Genomic DNA, 6000 nt, shown 5'->3' with positions numbered 1-6000 from the left:
TCATTTTTATTGTGAAGTTCTGATGAGTACGATCAAAGTGTTTCCAAGCTTCCGCATCAACAGGATGTGTGATCTTGTCTTCATCATGTCAAACTTTATTTGCATGTCATCTCATGTGTTTAGTTGTCTTTGAAGACATATACAATCGTTGCAATCTGGGGGTGATAGGAAAGTAGCAGAGCGACTTCTATGAAACTTCTTTTGATCTCGTGCTACCATTGCCTCTTGTCTTTGGCTTGAACCGAGGATGCCCACATGACATACATGATATGTTGTTTTCCAGATCTTTGAAATACAACATATAGTGATTTAGATAAACATCTATCTTTTGATACCCCATACCTAGAGTGTTGACCATAACCTTCGCACGATAGAAATTTTGTGACAATTTCTTATCTTTGGGCAACATACTCTTCACTATCATATACAAACGGTCAAAACATGATTGACTCAAATTATACTCGGAATTCAAATTCAGTAGTTGAAGAACCGCAGATAAGATAGTGTGACTCTCGCAACCATTCTAAAGTAGCTCATCAGCATCTCTAAATAAATCATAAAATCTACTAGCTATATCGTTTGGTGCTTCTTCCTCTACCCCAATTGTTACATCACTAAGACCCATAGCAGAACCCAGTTTTATTCCTATGGCATCAAATATCAAATTCATATATGGATTATCATGTATCACATCCACCCGTGCGTCAAAATTGTTCCTAAATTCTTCACCATGAAAGGTCCACTTTCGATAATCACTCACAAAACCCTTCCTTTATAGGTGATGTCTAACGCCATGAGGTTCTACAAATCAATTGTTCTTACAAATCTTGCAGGGGCACCTAATCCTACATGTAGGATCCATTGTACTGACACTTGCCATTGCAAATTCAATAAAACTTTTAACACATCCATATATTCATGTGATACCTCATTGTCAACTATCCTACGGTACATCCATTCACGGTTTGTAGTCATTTTGTCGTATGATGTTACAAATAGTATCCTAACCAATTATAAGAGAATCATCAGAATGCTAACCAATTAAGCATGCCTTCATTATACAATTTTATATGGAAGTTATAATCAAATTGAAAGTAACTACATGTAAGCATGGATACAATCACATCAAACATTGCAATACATCCAAATCATTCATATAAAAAAAAGTCAAACATGTACCTGCAGCAAACACACTCTAATATCCCGCTAACTACTACCATGCCTAGCATGGAATCTGTACTGCAAAAATAAGAACACTTCTATTCACATACATTAAAATCATGTTCAGCATGATCTCCAAACCCCATCAAAACAATCCTAGATATCAACAACTAAGTGAGTGTGTGAACAGAAAAAGTGTTGCATCCAAAAAATTAAATAACATATGATGTGCTTGCATCATTTACTCACCACGGGTATTTACCTGATTTGAATTGCTTTTGCCTTTCAATTTTTTTCTTATTTCTTTTTGCATTGAAGATTTTACAGCATGCAATGCTTAGCAATAAGCATCGCGTAATTTGCTCAGTAACGTACCTGCAAAGAATATATATACAAAACAATATATGGAGGATGCGGCGAAAAAATTAACAGGTAGGCGAATATATATACAAATCATAGTTTTTTTCTACAACAATGCTAATTATTTCACTTAACAATTAACTAATTACTATATTAACAACTAACTAATCTATTTAACTAAACAACTAACGAAGTAATAAACTAACACTGGTATTCAATCCAAACATAAAAAATCAGTAAAACAAATAGTAAAAATATGCAATGGAACTTAGTTAACACAGTAAAAAAAATGTAATGAAACTTCAATTACTATTCGGCAGAAAACAATAAAAAACATAAATAAAATAAGTAATAAACAGTAAAAGCATTGCAATGAAATTCAATTTCATTCAAATATTGAAATTCAGTAAATTGTAATGAAATTCATTTAATATTCAGATTCATTCAGACAGAAAATGTAGCTTAATCAAATCAACATTCACCAAATTTTCAATAATCAAACAGAAAATGATTTCATCAAACAGAGACAGTAAAAAAGAAATGTGGCGTATTTCACTCATAAGACGATGAACAGAAAAATAACTAAAACGACCACGTCCAAGAACATCTAGAAAATTGCATCTAACTCCAATATACAAGTATTAAGAACAACATCAAAGAATTCTGGGAGAAAACAATACTGAAGCAATGCTAAAACCTAAAACATAAAAGATTATCAAAATGTATACTCTGAATATTTTCCAATAAAGCATATTTAACCAAAATGGTTCATATCTATACAGAAATGCCAATATAACATTTGCATCCATAATGAAATGTCAAAATATCAAATAAAAGAAAGAGGATCTCAAAACCATGTCCTCCACAACGGAATTAACAATAATCTATAAATCTGAGATAAATAATGGTAGAAAACAAAAATCTCGTATTCCCTAAAAAACCGATTGGTGCTATGAATTTTCAGATACTACTATAGAAGCAAGAAGAAGAAAACTTAGGGCGACAGCCTGGCAGAAATTTTCAGACTCAAGAACAAGAAACAACCTTTTTATATATATTCACGAAATTGAAATGATTTATTCAATTTCTTAGACAAAAATAAAGGTAAGAAGTACAACAACAAAGAAAATAAAAAACACAATTGCTCTAGCAAAAAATTCTAGAAAATTAGAAACTAGAACTCTCAATTTCTCTAATTAAACGAACCAAGTAGTCTGAAACTTCCAGAACCAGAATCGAAAGCTTACTCGTTCGACGGAGCTTTCTAAAAAAAAAGAAGGAAAAACAAAAACAAGAACGTGACTGAAAGATTTAGCTAGAGAAGCAAGAGAAACTAAAAGCACGATCTCTGCATCAGAACAAACAAATGAAACGCAGAAATTTTCAAGAACAATATCAACATCTAGAAATCGTGAAATCGAAAGATCGTTCACCTAAAATCCCGACGTCGTAGCGTTCGGGGCCCGTCGTTGGAGAGCGGGAGGTGAAAGAGGGAGGGTTGCTGGAGAGCGGGATGTGAAAGAGGGAGAGTGGGAGGTGACTGGGGCAGTCGCCAGATAGCAGGCATCCAAAGAGGGAGGGGGCTGTCACCGGAGACCGAAAGAGGGGCGATCGCCGAAGAGCGGCAGGTGGTCGGTGCGGTCGCCGATAGCCAGAGAGAGGGAGGGGGCGGTCGCCGATAGCCGGAGAGAGGGAGGGGTGGTAGCCGGATAGAGGACAAAAAGCAGCACGGGTGAGAGAGAGAGAGAGAGAGAGAGAGAGGCGCAGGTGAGTAAAAAAAAATCGATTTCGTGCCCTAGGGCATTTTACATCAACAGTTAGCGACGAATTAACGACAGAATTTTTTCGTCGCTAGTCTGGCGCTAATCAGCGAGATTTTACAGCAGCATTTAGCGTCGAAATATTTTTGTCGCAAACTAGCGATGGAGGTATTCCGTCGCTATCTCTGTTGCTAAGCGCGACGGGTTTTGCGACATAAAATTTTAGTCGCTAATCCGTCGCTAAGTAGCGACGGAGTTGGCGACAAAAATTTTTTCATCGTTGATTTCATAAATATTTAGGAACTTAGCGATGGATGGTTCTCTCGCTAATCCATCGTAAATTTGTGACAGAAAAAAATTGTCGCAAAAGTTTGTCGCTATTTGGCATTTTTCTTGTAGTGAATACCAGTGATTTTTATCAAATAAATAAACTTAAAATTTACGTCCTTAAGCTGGTACTAGGATATTTTTATTATTTTATGTGTTTAATACGTATTTGAATTTCGGATATCTTGTTTGGATCTTCAATGTCAAAACCCTAATATGTTATTCGAATCGTAGATATCGGATCACAAACCTATTATGTGGATACCTATTAGTAAATTTCAATCTCTTATTTTGGATCTCTGATATTGGATCCTCAATATCAGGGTCATATTGGATACTGGATCCAGAAAGAACTCAATGGATCCGCAAAGTTTAAATTAGACGTTAATGAGAAAATTTTCGTGTCGGACCTATAACATTTTAGAGGGATCCGTAATAGCATATGTGATGGTTGGATCCACATTACTCCATTCGGATCCTGGACATTGGGGGAGTAAATAGGGTAGGGATTCAATTTAAATTTTATTTCGATCCACTATAAGTTACTTGAAATCCATATAAAATAAGTTGGATTCTTAATTGAAATTTTCTTAATAATACCTAATATATATATATATATATACATATATATATATATATATATATATATATATATCCGGACCCACTGATGGATCCGAGACAAGTTCCAAAGGAGGACCCGAAAAGAGATATGGGTCGCGGGTCAAGGTCGACTCAAATGTGCACATGCATGTGCGTTAAATGGAAAACCCTAAGTAGGGTTTACTTCTCTTCTTTTTTATAAAGTGAAAGGGTGGAAGCTGTGTGAAGCGGTAACCGACCCCTCTTTCCCCCTCACGATCTCTTACGATTCCCTCTCCTCTATAAACCCTCATCCACCTCTCTGTCTCATTATCCCTCTCATCTCTTATCTTCTCTCTCTGTCTCTCGCCCTGATTTCTCATTTTTGTGCACGGCGGCGGGACCACTGGCGCCGGCGACCTCCCAACCGCAGCAGTCTCTTCCTCCTCGCCGAAACAGGTAGGTTCACTGTGATTCTTCTGTGGTTATAGCATTTGCTCGGGTGTGTGTGTGTGGGAGACCGAGAATCCTGAATGGAGACAGGGATTCTTTGGCTCATGGTGCCAGAAATCCCTAAACCTTAGAGTTTGGGGATTTCGAAACCCTGAAAGAAGGATATGGATGGGATTTCGGTGGTTGTGGAAGGAAGATCAAATCGAACATGAAGTTGGAGTTTTCTGATTTTGGGTCAGTAATGGGGGGTACTGCAAGGGTTGTCGGAAACCCCAAATCGCGCGATTTGGGGATTCCGACTGCCAGAAGCGTATTGTCCAAAAAAGGGGAACTTGGTTTTCAGTTTTATGCTTAAAGGGGGGGAGTACCCTTTGATCTCTGCAAACCGGGTTCGGTTTCGGCTGCTATGCAGTCCCGAAATCTCGCAGGAACAAATCCAAAAAAAAAGAGGTGGATTTCGGATTTTTCTAACAGAAGGGTTTTGTTCCTGTTATGAACCGATATATATATATATATATATATATATATATATATATATATATATATATATATATATATATAGGAGGGGGGTATCTCAATAAGGTTGAACTTGTGATTCTTGTGAAATCAGTCACAATTTATTTACTTGTGTATTTATGGCATATTTTCTTACTGTATCTTTACATTCGATCTGTTAAAGGACTGAATCTTTCCTTTCCTTGTGGATATGCCTCTCAGTGTAAACTTTAAGTAGCTATGTTGTAATCTGACATGTCTCACATCTGCTGATGTTCGAAAAACTCAGATTAACTTTCTGTTAATCGAATTTGAGAATGTAAGAATAAATGACAAGTAAAAACAATACATAATATAGTTAGACAATGAAATTAAACCGGAACGCTTTACCTGTCATACCTAGTTGTGAACTTGTTCATCTGAAATCAGCATCTGTGGCTGTTGAACCTAGTTTTAAATGGATATGTCGATGTATTCTGTATATTTAGTTGGTTAAGTGGTAAAAAAAAAAGATTCTTGATTTTTATGCACTTGTAGTTGTGGCTGTATTTATCAATCAGTCATGATATAGTAAGTCACGGGAAGATGAGGATTTAGTTAAACCTAAACAGAACTTAGGGCCATACTTGAATTCTGTATAATTCTATTGAAAATTCTCTTTATTCAATATTAGATGCATGAGTTGACTAAGGTATATTTATTTGATTATCATATGAATAGTTGATGAGGTTATATGTTTTTTTTATGTTGTTCAATATGTGGTGACATAACGAGAGTATTACTGGCTGGGCATAACATTACATTTAAGAAACTTACGCACAATGGTTGATTATGCATTGTTGTACTTTTCCTGTCTCATGGCATG

This window comes from Nuphar pumila, chromosome 2 (assembly GCF_984573655.1).
Source record: "Nuphar pumila chromosome 2, dmNupPumi1.hap1.1, whole genome shotgun sequence".
Classification (NCBI taxonomy): domain Eukaryota; kingdom Viridiplantae; phylum Streptophyta; class Magnoliopsida; order Nymphaeales; family Nymphaeaceae; genus Nuphar; species Nuphar pumila.
The sequence above is the reverse complement of the archived record's forward strand: the minus strand, read 5'-3'. Positions refer to the sequence as shown.